The sequence below is a fragment of the Typopeltis vanoorti genome, chromosome 19, assembly GCF_054136105.1.
Source record: "Typopeltis vanoorti isolate ZY-2024b chromosome 19, IOZ_Tvanoo_1.0, whole genome shotgun sequence".
NCBI classification, from domain to species: Eukaryota; Metazoa; Arthropoda; class Arachnida; order Uropygi; family Thelyphonidae; genus Typopeltis; species Typopeltis vanoorti.
This window is the reverse complement of record NC_143567.1, coordinates 75610269-75627956: the sequence shown is the minus strand read 5'-3', so window position 1 is coordinate 75627956 and position 17688 is coordinate 75610269. Positions and strand designations below refer to the sequence as shown.

At 33.1% G+C, this 17688-nt stretch overlaps 1 protein-coding gene across 3 annotated transcripts in view; it reads right to left on the bottom strand.

The window, feature by feature from the left end:
• Positions 1–17688, bottom strand: part of LOC150096255 (DDB1- and CUL4-associated factor 6-like) — a 443059-nt gene that overhangs the window by 191777 nt on the left and 233594 nt on the right. The gene's annotated exons all lie outside the window — the stretch shown is intronic.

The window sequence follows — 17688 nt, the reverse complement described above, 5'->3', positions numbered from 1 at the left end:
GCCTATGAATTAGGCATTGTAGCCACTGCAAAACTTTTATACCTCTAGATTTAAGCATTTCTGATCAAATATCATCTACTCCAGTTTCCTTTCTCCACATTTCAAGTGATTCTGATGGCTTTTTCTACCTCAAGTATTGATATGTAATCCTGTTTGCATTGTTACTATTGTTCTGTAGGCTGAAATTTAGTTAGACAAAAAATAAGCTTTGAATTGTAAGCGGAGGTTTCTGTGGTTTAGAAGTTCATAAGGCATATTCCGGTAACTGGATCATTTTTTTTATTAAGCTAAAAGCACAATAAAGAAATAACACCTGACAAGTTTTGTAAGTCGTTTGACTTACATGTTCAGGGGTAAAAGGTAACTAAAAGTTAAAACAACAAAAAAGAGAACTTAATAGTTCATACTATACAGTTGTAGCCATCTGACTATTTATAAAATTAAAAAAACAGAATGCAGATTCAAAGCAGTGCTAAGTTTAAACAATGTTGGATGATGCTACGTTCTGTTGTTCACGATCATAATGTTTATAAAATTTATTGTTCTTGCGGCATCTGCTATGTAGGACAGACAGGAAGATCTGGGGAAATACGCATGAACGAACACCAAAAGGATGTACAAAACAGAAGAGAACACAAATCAGGTCTAGCTTTCCATAGCACTTCCACCAGCCACAATGTACTCTGGCAGAAAACAAACATGTCTTATATAAAAAAAAACTATTACATAAGGAAATTTAAAGAAGCTGCAAACATGCTTAGAATTCCAACACAATGCAATAAAAATCAAGGCTTAATTCTACACCAAGTTTAGTCAGACCTCGGACATTATGATCATGAACAACAGAACGTGGCATCATCCAACATTGTTTAAACTTAGCACTGCTTTGAATCAACATTCTGATTTTTTAATTTTATAAACAGTCAGACGGCTACAACTGTATAGTATGAACTATTAAGTTCTCTTTTTTGTGTTTTAACTTTCAGTTACCTTTTACCCCCTGAACATGTAAGTCAAACGACTTACGAAACTTGTCAGGTTTTATTTTTTTATTGTGCTTTTAGTTTAATAAAAAAAAATGTGGTCCAATTACCAGAATATGCTTATAAACTTTGAAGTTTAGTATTTAATGTTATTTTATTAATGCTATGAAATTATGAATTTGTAGTCATTTTAATAAATTCTACAGACTATATAAACAGTAATAAATCACTGAACAAATAATCACAGTTGCAATTTTAGGGATGGAATTATTATTATTTTTTCTCTTTTGATTTACTAGTATCACACAATACACTACCCTATGAGAAACAGTATTATTTATGGTGTCAAGTGTTTAAGGAAAAGAGAGAACCCATTGATGTGTTTCATCAATGCTGTCTTTGGGGAAAACAGTGTGGTGGATGTTCTAAAGAGCAAAGGTGGACAAAATGAAAGAACAGGAACAGAAGTTTGTTTGGTTAGTTTGAGACTGAACTGCCATGTATGAACTGCATGCCTTTTAAAAGCTTAGAGTGGAGTGAAGGACCAACAGTTGCTAGTTCAGTGGAACAGTGCCTGTGAAAATAATTTCAGAAAAACAGAAAAGGCATAAAGCAGAAACAATGTCTATCAGAGAGAGAGAGAGGGGGGGGGGGATCATCTATTAGGTGGATTACTCCCTTTTGAATAACATCAAGCATTTTTAAAGTGGTTTTTGATGCATTATCCCCAAATGTAAGGCTGGGAGCAAACTCAGGATTTATATCAGTATTAGGAGTCATACATGTGAGAAGTAGTGTCTTTTTTTTCGTTCTCCACTTCTTGGAGGGACAAGAAGGCATGGATGAAATCTGTTTATGCCGGGTAGGATAGGTGTAAGTCCTCCATCACCTAAAAAAAAAAAAAAACCGACCTTAACTGAAGATCTGAGTATTATCAAACATAAGAGAAGGTAAAGTGAGATATTTCCTACAAGAAAGAAGAGGTGAAAGAAGAAACTTTGTTTTGGATAGCAGTGAAATTGAATGTATCAAAATAGGTAGCAATGAACATCAAAGAATCAGCATTTAACACACAGGTCATTTCATCATTACAGAGTTTGTTCAATGAAGAAACTGGAGTGCTATCATCATTAAAAATAAAATAATAATTGCATGTACATGAACAGCACTGAAACTCTTATCATATCCAAAGACTTCTTTTGGAGTTAACAAAACCAAAAAATCTTGTCAGGAACTATTCTATCCTAGAATAAACAGTATAATATTTATTTTATACTAGAATATTTTTTCAAGAATATAATAAATATTACCATATTAAGTGTTCTAAGAAAAAAAAAGACAAGGAAATTGACTTCAGATTTGAATAATAAGTTTCAAAAAAAAAATAATAATAATAATAATTAGAATAAAGAAGTAAAAGTAGTTTTTATAATTTCTGAGTTGGATGGCTTGTATTTGAATGGATTTGAGGTCAGAAGTCTTGAGAAAGTGTTGTTCAGTGAAAGTTTCGAAGTGCAGAGTCAGGGAAACTAGAATGTTCAGAGGAGATGTACGTAAAGGTAGGTACACACAACCTGGAGGTAAGTAAGTGGGAGGGTGACTAGATGATGCCAAATATAGCTCCAAATATATCTTAGCACTGGGCTAAGCAACTTACACTGTATGGTGTGGAGGGGATATTACAGTTTATGTATACTAATGCCAGAAGTAATTGGAATAAGGATGAAGAGTTTTTGGCACTGGTTATCTCATTTTGGCCAAAAGTTCCAGACAGTAGCGAGACTTGGTTGATCGTCTCACTACTGTCAGGATGATAAGTCATAGGAATAGAATGAAAAGAATATAGTATCTTCAGAAAGGACAGAAGGAACAGGAATGGGGAGAGGTTTTTTCTAATGTGGCAGAAAAACTGAAAATAAAAAGAATAGAGGTATACAAGGAGAACAGGGATGGAGAGGATAGTTCATTTAAGGTGTGAGATAGAGGCTAACAGGATAAAATATATAATTGGTTGCTGCTATAATCCAGGGGGCTATAAGGGAGAATATAAATAACATGCATTGGAAAATTAGCAATGACTGCAGGTCAAGAAATTATTGAGGGGCTTTAACTATGAGGACACAGACTGGGAGGTCACAGGAGGAGACAGAAATGAAATTTATACAGCTGCTGAGAGATAATTACCTGAGACAGCAGGTAATAGAGGGGGACAATGTTCGAGAGTGCTGGATCTGGTTATAGCATCAGAGAACTTAACAGTAACCAATCTAGGTATGCTGCTTCCACTTGGGGAAAGTAATTATATAGTCTTGACCTGTTAGATTGGCAGACATACAGAATTTTCTGATAAGAAGGAATATATGTGAAATTACAAAGCAGGTGATTATGACAAGCTCTGGAATCAGATTTCAGCAGTGCCATGGCATAAGAATTTGGAAGGGTGAGATGTTGGTGGTGCATGAAAGGTGGTCAAGGGATGTTTGAAGAAAGCAGTATCAGACTGTATAAAAGGTAAATAAAGGTCAAAATGTATCTTAGGTAGGAGTTAGATGGATGAATAGCATTAAGCAGGAGTCGCAGACAAAGTAAAAATTGTGGAAGGAATATCAAGACAAGGTAATCAGCATGCCCATGAACAGCACAAGGCACAGGCAAGAAAGGCCAAAACTAATTATGAGAGAAAGCCAGCTGATGAGGCCAAAAGAAATCCTGAAGAGCTCTTTGTTATGTGGCAAGTAAAAGGATGAATGATTGTGGAAGGATGACTTTAAAATGTGCTGACGTTGGGGAGATAACATAGGCAAACCAAATAGTTGAATTACCGAGTGATCATTTTGCAACATTGTACCACTAGGTAGTGATGTTGCAATGTCTGATGGAAAAATACAAGTTAAAGAATACTGCAGAACCTTAATGCAAACACGGCCCACTGCATAAAGGAGGCCCCACAACAGAAGTAATAAATTATAGGCCAATCAGCATCTCAGGAGTGGTGGAAAACATAATGGAAATTAGTAAAAGACAGAATTCAGGACTGATTGGATAGAAATATGATCCTTTATAAGGGCAACACTGCTCTGTTAGTGGTAGTTCTTGCCTTAGTAATTTGTTTACTTTTTTATAATAAAGTTACAATGGAGTTGGAAAAGGAAATGACTACTCAGTGATACTTCTGAGCTTTGAAAAGGCATTTGAGAGGATTCCACATCATACAACTTCTTCTTCTTCTTCCTAACATGGAATTTAGGCCAAGTGGCCTGTTCCGGTCTCATGCCATCTCTTTCTTGGTCTTCTGATTTTTGTTTTTCCACTTATTTTGTATCTGTATAATATTTTTGGTAGTCTGCTGTTGTCCATTCGATTTAAATGTTCTAGCCATTTTTGTTTATACTGTCTTATGTAGTAATTAATTGGTTTTATTTTCAGGGATTGTAAGATTTCTTCATTTGTTTTTCTGAGGAACTTCATTTCTGCTGTTTGAATTAGTTTTTCATCTTTCCTTTTCATGGTCCATGTTTCGCTTCCGTATAGTAGAGTTGGTTTTGACAAGACATTATATAGTCTGATTCTAGTGTGTTTTTGTACTAGGGATGGCTTAAATATATTATTTATTATGCCATTTACTTTGACAAAGTTTGATATTTTAGTGTCTATGTCTTTTTCTTCTTCGTATGACAGATCACATCCTAAGTATCTGAAAGTGTTTACTTGTTCTAGTATTTTATTATTTATCACTATTTTACTTCTTATTGAGTTTTTCTCCTTTGAATGCCATTATTTTTGTTTTTTCTTTAGATATTGTCATATTATATTGCTTTGAGATATCATTTAATGATCTATGTAAGTCATCTTCTGATGCAGCTAATACCATTTGATCATCTGCAAATAGTAGTGTATCTATCTTCATTTGCGGGGTCATTTGTATACCAAATGGATTATGCTGTTTCCAGATTGTTATAATTTTATTTATATATATATTGAAAAACAGAGGTGAGAGGGTACATCCTTGTCATACTCTTGATATATCTTTCCATTCTGAGATGTGTTCTAGTTTAACTGCTATTTTATTTCCTGTATATATTTCTTGAATGGATTGTAAAAGTTGGTTTGGTATGTTTAAATCAGTTAATATTTTGAACAATTTTTGTCTACTAATTTTGTCAAAGGCTTTTTCATAATCAATAAAGGCCAGGTGTGTTTCTTTTTGAAATTCTCTTCTCTTTTCTATTAATAATTTTAAAGTAAAATTTAGATCTATGCAGGATCGGCCTTTTCAGAAAGCATTTTGTTCTTCTAGTAATTTGTCTTCTACAATGCTGCTTAGTTTCTCTTTTAATATTCCTGCATATATTTTATATATATAAATGCATATATATTCATACAACTCCGTTGCCTAAATTGGAGCAAATGGGAACGGATATGAATTTGGATTAAAGGGTGGCTGATGGGCAAATATCAAACATTGGTTTATGGAGGAGTTGAATCCAGGAGAGGGCAGATGACTAGTGGTGTACCATAGGGATCAGTAATTGGTCCTCTGCTGTTTAATTTGTAAATCAATGATATAGGAAATGATTTGACAAGAAATATTCAGTTGTTTGCTAAAGATGCAAAGCTGGAAGAGCAATAGTAAATGAATGTATAGAGATCCTGTAGGGCTTAACCTGACTAACTTCTTCTTCTTCAAGTGTCATCCTCCTAGAAGGAAGTTGGCAACCATGTCACGGAACCTTTTTCTTTCTTTTGCTGCTCTGGAACATTTATGGTAATTCAAGCGAGTCCAGTCCTTAATGTCTTCAAACAACATTCTCCTGGGTCTACCTCTTCCTCTTTTTCCAACCAATTTCCCTTCTAATATTAATTTCTGAATGCCTTCTTGTCTAGTTAGATGTCCAAATATTTTAGTTTTCGCTCTTTAATTATTTTCATTAATGTTCTTTTCATTTTTGTTTTCTTTAAAACATCTTCGTTTTTCATTTTCTCTGTCCATGGTATTTTCAACATTCTTCTGATGGTCCACATTTCGAAAGCTTCTAATTTTTTCTCTGCTTCTTTGTTTAGAGTCCAAGTTTCACTGTTGTAGGGAAGGCTTGACCAGATATAGCATTTTATTAATCTTTTTCTTGTGTCTATATTAATGTCTCTGGATGTTAGAACAGTTTTCATTTCAGTAAAGGCTTTTCTTGCTATCTCTATTCTTCTTTTTATTTCTTTAAGGGAATTTCCTCTGTCTGTAAACATTTGTCCCAAATATATAAAAAACTGAACTTTTATATATTAACTTTTATATTCAATTTTCTTTTGATTAACAGTTATGTTCAGTTTCTTATTTATTGGTTCTTTTGATATAATCATGCACTTTGTTTTCTTTAGGTTAATAATTAGTCCCATGTCTAAGCTTCTGTTGTAAATTTCTGTGATTAAGTTTTGAAGGTCATCTTCAGATTCAGCTATAACAACTGTGTCATCTGTATACCTGAAGTTGTTGAAGTTCCTACCTCTGACTTTCACACCCTTCAGTTCTGAAATATTTTTAAAAACTTGCTCACTATATATATTGTACAGTAAGGGTGATAAGACACATCCTTGCCTTACTCCTTTTTTGATTTCAAAGTTGCCAGAATATGTATTTTTATATCTTATTGAGGCCCAATTGATTCCAGTATATATTTGTAATTATACGTAGATCTTTTCCTTTTAACCCATTATTCAGTAGTATATGTATTAATTTCTTGTGATCTATTGAATCAAATGCTTTGGTGTAATCAATAAAACAAAGATATATGCTATTCTGGTTGTCAAGGCTTCTTTCACAAAATGTTTTCAAATTGAAGATTCTTTCGCTTGTACCTTTGTCTTTTTGAAAACCTGATTGTGTGTCTTCTATTTCTATTGACAAATAGAAATAGAAGGATAATTCTCAGTAGTAATTTTGTAACATGGCTTGTTAAACTTATTAGTCTATATTCTGTATACATTCAAAAGTTCTTGGAATTTTGGGAATAGTGACAAAGATGGATTTCCTTAGATCATCAAGGATGTATCTTGTATAATAAAATTAGTTTAATCCTTTTTCCAAGTGTGAGCAAACAAAGTTTGTGCCTGAAAGTATCTTCAGGACTGGGGTAAGGTGGTACAACACCAGGAAAACTCGTGATGTATCTTGTATCATAGATGTTATTAAAAATAACCTTTAAGTCATTAAGTGTGTTTTCATTTACTTTCTTTAACAATTCAATAGGGATCTGATCAGGGCCTGGTGTTTTTACCTGTTTTCATTTGACTTAGAGCGTATTCTATTTCTTCATATGTAATTGGTTCACCATCCATATTTTGTATATCTGGTGCGTCTGTGCGATTAGAGTCAAACAGTTCTTTTCCATATTCTTTCCATCTTTTTATGATATCTTGTGTCTCTAGTAGCATTTTTCCATTTTGATCTTTTATAGAAGGATTATGGTTGAAATTTTTCTTTTTATTTGTCAGGGCTTGGATTGATTTATGCATTTCTTTACTATTGTGTTTCTTGTCCAGTTCCTCTATTTCTTTACATTTTTCATTTAGCCACTTGTCTTTAGCTTTCCTGCATTCATTTTTTATAATTTTACTGAGTATGCTATACTGTTGTGTATTTTTCTTTTTTCGTCTTTCATTCATAAGTTCTAGTATTGATTCAGTCATCCAGGGTTTTTTCTTATTGTATTTAATTTTTGGGATAACCTCGTTAGCTGTCTTATATATTGCACTTCTAAAATTTGGCCACCTGTTTTCAATTTCCTCTGTGTTACAAAGTATATTGTCTTCTGTTTTATATCCTACATGATTTAATTTCTTCCTAACTTCTGAGTTAAACACCATTATGTTGTCAGGTATATTCAGAGCTGTGAAGTCAAGTCTTTCAGTATGATTGTTTTTAGAAATGTTTTTTAGCTTAATTTTTAAAGTGGACACAACAAGGTTATAGTCCGAACCTATATCAGCACCTGAGTATGTTTTTATGTTGGTTATATTATTTTTGTATCTATTATTTATCATTATGAAATATATTTGGTTTCTTATAGAGTTGTTTGGGTTTGTCCAAATATACAGTCGGCACTTTGGGCAACATTTTGGGCAAAGGTAAATTTAATGTGAGCAATGCAATGCACTTTGTGAAGGAGAGAGAGAGAGAGAGATCACAAGCTGTGTACTATATTGGTGGAACTGAACTGCAAGAAACTGATGAGATCAGGGATTAGGGAGGGCGACTATGGACAGGGAGTTGAAATTTAGAAGGCATATTGCAAAGGCAGCCAAAATGGCACATTAGATTATGTGGTTGTTGAACACATTAGCAAGCAGGGATAGAGAAGTTATTCCCCTTTATAAGGCTTTAATAAGTAACAACATATGGACTACCTCATGCAGATCTGCTTACCCAGATTTCATGAGGATGAAGAAATGGTGGAGAGGATCCAGAGGTGAGTGACAAAGATTGCAGTAAGTCTATGGAATGCTCGCTATGAGAATAGATTAAAGGTCTGTGAGCTTCAAAACCTAGCTGATAGGCAAAAAAGAAGAGACATGACAGAAGCATATGAGTTTTTAAAGGAGTTTTATAAGATTGATAGTGAAGATTTTTTTCAGTACATGGCATGAAGGAAGAGAACAAGGGATCGCCCATGGAATTTGTGTGAGTGTAAGGTTAGCAAGGATGTTAGCACTAGGTTTTTTACTTGGAAGGTAGTGAATGGATAGAATGGTTTGCCAGAGGTGCTTGTGAGTGTTTCATCAGTGAATGAGTTTAAGGAGAGATATGATAGATATGGTGTGAATAATTGATCTCACATGATGAGTCTTCTGACTACATGGAGATACCAGCATAATAATCTGTATCATACCTCTTCATTGCAATATATATATATATATATATATATATATTTTTTTTTTTTTTTTTTTACAAGAGTTAAGACTATCTATATATTATTGAAATCTTCAAAACGAGGAAAAAGGTCATTGTAACTAACTGATTAAACATTTGAAAATGTGAATATTAATACAGAATCAAAAATCAAAAATATGGTAATTATGTTTCTTTCAAATTACTATTTAATTATATTATACATACTTCTCTTATCTACAATTCATAACAGGTTTATGAAAGAATATCATCCATGCAAGTTTAATCACTGTGGGTATACTTCATGGATATTAATTGTGAACATAATAACAACATGGCAAATAATCAAATAATCCTACCTGTACCTCATCATAAGGACACAAAAAGTGTATATTTCCCAAAGAAGGATCAATTCAGTTAGCAGTTTTCTAGAGAATCTTAAATCCAGATTTCAAAGGAACTAATGTTTTAAAGACTGGATAGCTATATTAAAAATTATTAGGGATGGAATAATTTAAGAACAGAAACTAAAAATGAAAATACTAAAAATTGGCACCTGGAATATAAGATGGCTGATAGGAAAAGAAAAATAATCAATCGAAGAATTTGAAATCATTACTTTAAATTTTGTACAGTATCAGAGACAAAGAAAACAGGCAAAAGAATAATGCAAAGGTCAATTATATATGAATATACAGGAGGAGTAGGGGAAAAAAGAAAGACAGAAAAGAAAGTCCAATGAAGGAGTCAGAATGATGGTACATAAAAGCATAAGATCAAGTAAACAATATTCATTTAAATGCAGAAGACTACATTTAAAATTAAAGAAAGGGGAGGAATATTAGGTGTATTAGTTTTATAGTCTGGGAAACAAACTAGAAATAGAAGAAGTTATGTAGATCTACAAAATCCAATAGACAAAATAAATAAAAAAGAATATGTAATAATAATTGAAAATTTGCAAGAACTGGCAGTGTGGTTATTCCAGAAATAATTAATGAAAAAAAAAATCTACTACAGTTTTGCATGAATAATGAATAATTGTTACATTTTCTGATCATAAAATACAACATTAAATTACACAGGAGAACACAAGTGGACAAAAAATCTGTAATTGATTACTTATAACTAACAGAAATATCATACTATCAGAAAAAATTGTTGATGTAAGAGTGCTAACATCAGCAGATGTAGAATGTGATCTTAAGTCAGTACTTGCAAAAATAAACTATTAAAAAAATAAATAAAAATATACAGAAAAAACAAAACACAGGATAGAATTACTCCACAAAGGAAATATAAGACATCTACACCAAAAAAAAAAGACTGTTAGATAAACTACAAAAGAAGAAGAAGAAGAAAAATAGACTGTCTTTAAATGCTTTGTACAGAAAGCAGTAAAAGAAACATTAGCAGAAAAAATAGTAACAAAAACTAATCAAAGCTCAACATGGTATAAAAAAAAGGTGAAAAGCATAGTGAAAGAAAATCCAAATATCTACAAGGCAAATCAGGTACCTGAGTATGAAGAATATAAAACTATATTTCATATAGTTTTATATTAGTTTTATAATTTTATATTTTATATTACTGTTTACTTAATATAAATCTACATTTCACATAGTTTTATATTAGACAGTGAGATAAGGAACATTAAACAGGAATACAACAGTAGAAATAACTACTCCAAAGAATTACAACATGATTTTATGGAGAATGAGAATCTGGAGGATAATGCAACTCAAATGAAAGAACTATATGCAAGTATAAAATAACAAATATTAGACTGAATATAGGGAAATATTATTTTCAAAATATATTACACAGAAAAGAAGAAAGATAATACAATCAAGCAGAATCATGTTTCAAGGTTAATATAACTTTTTGAAATAAGAGAAAAAAATATTAATTCAGCCAGAACAGATGATGCAGAATAAACTACTAAAATATAGAGGGAGATAATTAGCAAAAAAATTATGTGATATTGTAAATACGGTAAGTAAAAGAAAGAAAAATACAAAATGACTGGTGGAAGAGTCTAATAATACCAATTTTCAAAAAAAAAAGAGAGACAGAACAAATCCAGAGAACTACAGATGAATACATTTTATTTGTAGGATGTTAAATTATGCACAAAAAATAATAATATAAATTTTTTAATGAATTATCTGATGAGACAATAATTTAGATTTAGACAAAAGAGATGTAATATTTATAAGTAAAGCAAATAAAAGAGAAATTATTAGAATACAATAAACCTCAATGTATGTGATTTATTGATTTAACTAGCATTTGATAGAATAACATAACTACATTAAAAATAAGAAAAATACCAAAACAGTTTCAGAACCAATTAAGAATATAAGACACAAATAACAGTTCTATGAGACTTAATACAGAGAGTCAGGAAAACTAGATCATCAAGGGAGGAATGGAGAAAATGTGTGTGAAAGTTCAGCTATGGTATACAAACGTGATAAATATATAAATGCCTTTGAACATGGTTATGTATGTGGTGAAGGAGTGGAAAAATATGCTTTGGGTTTGGACCTTTTAAGTATGTCTGGGGAGGGAAAAGAGAAAATTATAGAACAAGACCAAATATACATTGCATATCTCATTATAAGAATAGGCTAGGTCATAATTTATTATGTCTATACACAAATGTCAGGAGCATTAGAAACAAAGGGGTTGAGTTTGTTGCTTTATTGCAGTGTTTTCTCAACCTGTGGTCTGCGATGTTGTGACAGGTGGTCTGCAGGCAGACTTAAATTAATTAAATAACTATATATTTTTTAATTATCCAAGCAAATTAAAACTGAATAAGTAAAAATTATTAAAATCAAATGGAGACTTAAAAAAAAAACAAAAAAAAATAACAGATAGAGTCAGAATGTTCAAAGGTGTAAGTAATAAAACGATATTGTTGTTCACTTCACCCCTCTTTTATTACTTGTTATTCTGGCACTACACTAATTTGTAGCAGCAGAATGATGAATAATAACAGGGGTGAAGTGAACAACAATATAGTTTTATTCCTTCTGCCTTCTCTTGTTATTTTGTCAGATTTGAAGTGAAAATGTGTTATCCACATTTCAACTAATTGCTTGTTGTTTATTGATTTTTATTATTGAATGTTTTCCTCCTTCAACCAAGGCTCAGTATATCTTCAGAAGTGCTAAGTGATAATTGGAGAAAGTGTGTTGTGAGTTGACCCCAGTATTTATATATTTTTTGGAAACGTTTTTTAATAATGGAAAAGTGGCTTAGAATTAGGACTTTGAAAAGAAGGGCAAATTAAACAGGTGATGCTAATTGTGGTACATGTGTTGTAATGGCAAGTAAATCTGATCCTATTAAAGTAGAAGAAACAAGAAGTTCAAAGAAAAAATACAGTAGGAAATATAACAGTTCATATTTGTAATTTGGGTTTACTTGGTGTGGAGATGAAAGTGAACAGAAAGCTCAGTGTGTTTTGTGTTATGAAGTGTTGTCAGAAGATTGCATGAAACCTGCGAAACGCTGACATTTAGAAACTAAACATTGTGATGTGAAAAATAAGCAAATTGAAAAAAAAAAAAAAAAAAAGGAAAAAAAGCCAATTTCAGCATTACTTAGCAACATTAAATCATGGGAAAGATGTAGTTTCGGCCATGGGTTCGATTAATAGCAAGGCACTGGAAGCATCTATCTCTTAAGTTTGAGCATAGCAAAAACAAGGAAACCTCATTCTATCGAGGAAAATTTACTACTTCCAGCTATAAAAGATGTGGTAAAAACTATGTTTGGCAACAAGTTACTAAAAGATGTTGATTTGCTCTTTCAATGATAGTGTAGGTTGCAGAATTAATGATATGGCAGGTGACGTAGAATCTTAGTTAATCGAAAGAGTTAAGAAGAGCGCTTTTTATGCGTTACAAATAGAGGAGGCTACTAATGTTACAGATGATGCACAGTTAATATGCTATGTAAGATATGCGCATGATAACAACATTCATGATGATATTCTGTTTTGTAGAACTTTGTCATCCCGAACAACTAGAGAAGAAATATTTTGCACTCTCAATAATTACATAATACACAAAGGGATCCAGTGGGGAAAATGCATGGGCTTCTGTTTGGATGGAGCTCACGTCCTTACAGGCAGGTATAGTTGGGGGTTGTTTCTATGGTCATGGAAGTGGCTCAGGATATGAATCGTTTATATTGTTTCATACATAGGGAAAGGTTGGCCTCCAAAGGAATGCCACCAGAATTTAAAACTGTGCTATATAATGCTGTAAAGCTAATTAATTTTATTAAGGCTCGACCGTAAATAACAGGTTATTTTCAGTATTCTGCAATGAAATGGACAGTGAATATATACAACTTTTGCTTCATTCTGAAATTCGCTGGATTTCCAGGGACAAAGTACTAACAAGCTTATTTCAATTAAGGGACGAAGTTTTATTGTTTGTAAATGAACAGAATTCTAATTTTACATCACTCCTTGTTTGATGAAGCATGGTTATCAACACTATCCTATATTTCAGAGATTTTTTTTTTAAATTAAATGAACTAAATCTTTCCCTTGAGAGAAATTCTTTAACTGTTCTTGATGCCTACGACAAAATAAAGGCATTCAAGAAAAAAAAAAAAAAAACTGGTTGTGCATTAGTTATATAAAGGGCAGATAATTTGCACCTTTTCCAACATTGGAATCCTTTTTAGTAAAATTGATCTTTTTGTTGATTCTGAGTTTCTGGAAAGTGTTTGTGACCACCTCAAAACTCTGAAACATATTTTACGAATAATTTTTATAAGAAATTTCTGTGGGTTTGAGATCTGTTTCAGGCTTATAGTCAAGAGAACAACCTTTCGTTATCGAAAAAAGAACAGTTAATTGAGCTTTCAAGTGACAGTGGGCTTAAAATGCAATTTCGTAATCTTGGTGTGGCTCAATTCTAGATCTCGCCTTCAGTGAGAAGTGAATTTCCCGAATTATCTGAATAAGTACTGAAAATCGTCATGCAGTTTTCTATAACATATCTTTGTGAGAAAGGGTTTTCATCGCTCCTTCAAATAAAAACAAAATACAGAAACTGTCTTAGTGTGTGCGCCGATCTTTGACTGAAATTGACCAATATTGAGCCAGATATCCAGCAACTCTGCAAAGGCAGAGAAACTGAACCATCTCATTAAATGTAAGTAGTAACATAATTATATCATATTATTTATGTGGACTACAGTTTCCGATTATTCTCATTACTGAGAATATTTTTGGAATTAATCCATTTACAAAATCGGGGATGAAACGAAAGTTATGCAAAGTAATATTACGGTGAGGCTCAGCTCTGCTGGCAAGGATGATAGCTGCCCACGTCCAGTTTAGCAAAAGTTGCAAATACAACTCAAATACAAAGGGGTAAGGGCTAAGTTTTTCTCCCAGAGAGCAGTGAGTGAGTGGAATAATTTGCCCTTACGGGTAGTTAGTGCATCTAGTGTGAATGAATTCAAGAGTAGGTATGATAGCTGGGTTGGGTAATTTACAGCCTCCCTTGATGAGTCCTTGACTCCCTGGAGATCTCAGATAATAATAATAATAATAAATACAAATCAAGAAGAAATAATTGCTATGTTGAAGCAAACCTTGACATGTAAGGATAAGGAAGTAATTTTGCCCTCTTTATAAGGCTTTGATAAGACCACACTTGGATTACTGTGTGCAGATTTGGTCTCCTGGGTTCTAAGGGGATAAAGAAGCTGTGGAAAGGGTGCAAAGAAGAGTTACAAAGGTTATATCCGGATTATGGGATTTAGATTATGTGGACAGATTGCGAGTATGTGGATTACAGACTCTGGTTAACAGGAGAAAGAGGGGTGATATGATAGAGGTCTATAAACTTTTCAATGAGTGTTATAGCATTTCAACTGGTGAAATTTTTCATTATATGGAAGATGGGGGCATCCATGGAAGTTAAATTTATTTGCAGTCAAGAAAGGGGTAAGAGCTAGGTTTTTCTCCCAGAGAGTAGTGAGTGAGTGGAATAATTTGCCCTTACAGGTAGTGAGTGCATCTAGTGTAAATAAATTCAAGGGTAGGTATGATAGCTGGATTGGGTAATTTACAGCCTCCCTCGATGAGTCCTTGACTCCCTGGAGGTCTCAGATAATAATAAATACAAATCAAGAAGAAATAGAAGAAATTAAATAACCATAGGAAGCAGACAAGGTGAATCATTAAGTCCTGCCTTATTTAATTTTATGGTGGATGAAATAAAAAAAATAATAAACAAAATGGAAGTGTTGAATACAAGCTAAAAATGAAAAATTAAGAATTATATATTATTACTATTATTACGGGCAACTCCAGGGAGTCATTAGACTCATCGAGGGAGGCCCCAAATCATATTCATCACAACTGTTTGACATTCATACAGTATCTATCATACCTCGCCTTAAACTCATTCACTGTCACAGCATCCACCACAGACTCAGGGAGCGCATTCCACTCATTCACTACTCTAAAAGTAAAGAACCCAGCTCTAACACTTTTACTAACCACACTTTTGCCCAGTTTCCATGGATGTCCCCTAGTCCTCCCACAACCATATATGTTGACGTATAACGTCAAACTTCCACAACTAATGCAGCCAAAAAGGAAAAATATGAAGATCAACACCAATAGATAAAGCTAAAACCATGACAGCTGCTAGAGAATCCATAAAATGTAAATTAGAAATCAACAGAAAAATAATTCAACAAGTTAGCAAGATAAAATATTTAGGAAAAGAACTAAATAGCTTGGGTATCGCACAAAATGAAGTACAAGCAATAAAAACTAGTAGAATATGAGTATGTTTTAAACATCCCTCATCTGGAAGAATGAGAACATAAGTAACAACACAAAAATAAAAATCTACAAAGGAATTGTCAGACCAGTACTAACATATGAAGCAAAAATGTGTGCAACAGCTACAAAAATTATACAAATATTGAGATGAATTGTTATTAATATTGAGATGAAAACAACATTAAAAACATTGCATTACATTTTCAATTAAATAATTGCCTACACGGTCAATCTGTTTAAATCATAGGATCTCTCTCTATATCATCTTTCTTAAAATTAACAACTCACAAATCAGCAAAAGCTGTAAAATATAGCCAATTAATGATAGGATCCATAAATAGAAAGAAGAATGAAAAAATCACGCAGAAAAAATGAAGGTTAATAGATGGGCAAAGAAAGTAAAGAACTGAATACCAAAGGAAAAGAGAAGACTTAAGTGGAGAAGGTGGAATGGTTTTGAAAACAGGAACATTACAAGAAACTAGGCTTAACAGTGAAAGAAGTATAATAAGTTTAGTTTAATCCTTTATCCAAGTGTGAGCAAACAAAGTTTGCACCTGAAAGTATCTTCAGGACTGGGGTAAGGTAGTGCAACACCAGGCAACTCGTTTCAGATGTGGAGAAAGCTCTCATCACTCCTATCTCACTATCTCCCATAATGCAAAGCACATCTCCTTGCGGATATGTGTAATGCTATGCATTAAGGCAAGGGCCACTACCCATACCGGTTAACTCTCAACATCTTTCTCTGAATCCGGAGTAATTTAATAATAAGGTTCCACACCCTTTGGCAACTCCTATAGGTTTGGATGACCTCTCATTGCTTCTGCCTTTGTATCTCCACTACTGGGCCTGGCTCCCACTGACGAGACCTCAATAAAGGTCGAAACTGGTATGGGTAGTGGCCCTTGCCTTAATGCATAGCATTACACATATCTGCAAGGAGATGTGCTTTGCATTATGGGAGATAGTGAGATAGGAGTGATGAGAGCTTTCTCCACATTTGCAACGAGTTGCCTGGTGTTGCACTACCTTACCCCAGTCCTGAAGATACTTTCAGGTGCAAACTTTGTTTGCTCACACTTGGATAAAGGATTAAACTAAACTTATTATAGTCTAACCAAGTGAAAAATAAACTCTCACTGAAAGAAGTAAAACAAAAGAAAAGATAAAAAAAAGTAATGCACTGCAAAGAATGACTATGAAACAATAATATAGTCAAAGAATGAATAAATGTAAAGAGTAAATCCAAAAGAAAATGTGTAAATAAACACTAATTTATTGCATGTTATTGATTATGAACAATTAATGTAACCCAGAGTGATTCAGTATGCCATTTCATGTTAACTGGCAACTGACAATCCTCAATACAAATTCATGGCCAACAACTTTCAACCTTCTGTATCATGAAGGCTATAACAAAAATAATGAAAAGTGCTCTTATGACAATTAATATATATATATATATTCCTATATATATATATATATATGTGAGCTTGTGTAGCTCAGTGGATGTGGCATTTGCACACCACGGCGCTTGGCCACACGAAGGAAGACTTAGTTTCGAGTCTAATCGGCGACTAGAGGAAATTTTTCTAAGCCTTTTTTCGACTGGTTCCCGAGTTAGTCGATCTCTGGTACGGGCAAGTGGGTTTTTCCTCCCGGAAACTCGGGTTTTTCATCCTGTAAATTCAAGAAAATCGACCGTAGAAGCCACATTATTTCAGACATTAAATATATTGTGTTACGGTTAGGGACCACGAGATGGCGGCACATTTGAGCCATCTCTCTTCACTGTGTACCGCTTAATTAGTGATAGCCTTGGGCCATCTATCTCTGATTGGTACCAGTAGAGATTGAACTGCCCACTCAGTCTCCAAAGTTAGATAGGGCTAAATGGCCTCGCCTACTCCCGTATACGGGAATAAAAAGGCGTTAGCTGATTTTTTTTTTTTTTTTTTTTTTATATTCCTATATTTAAAATTATTACAATG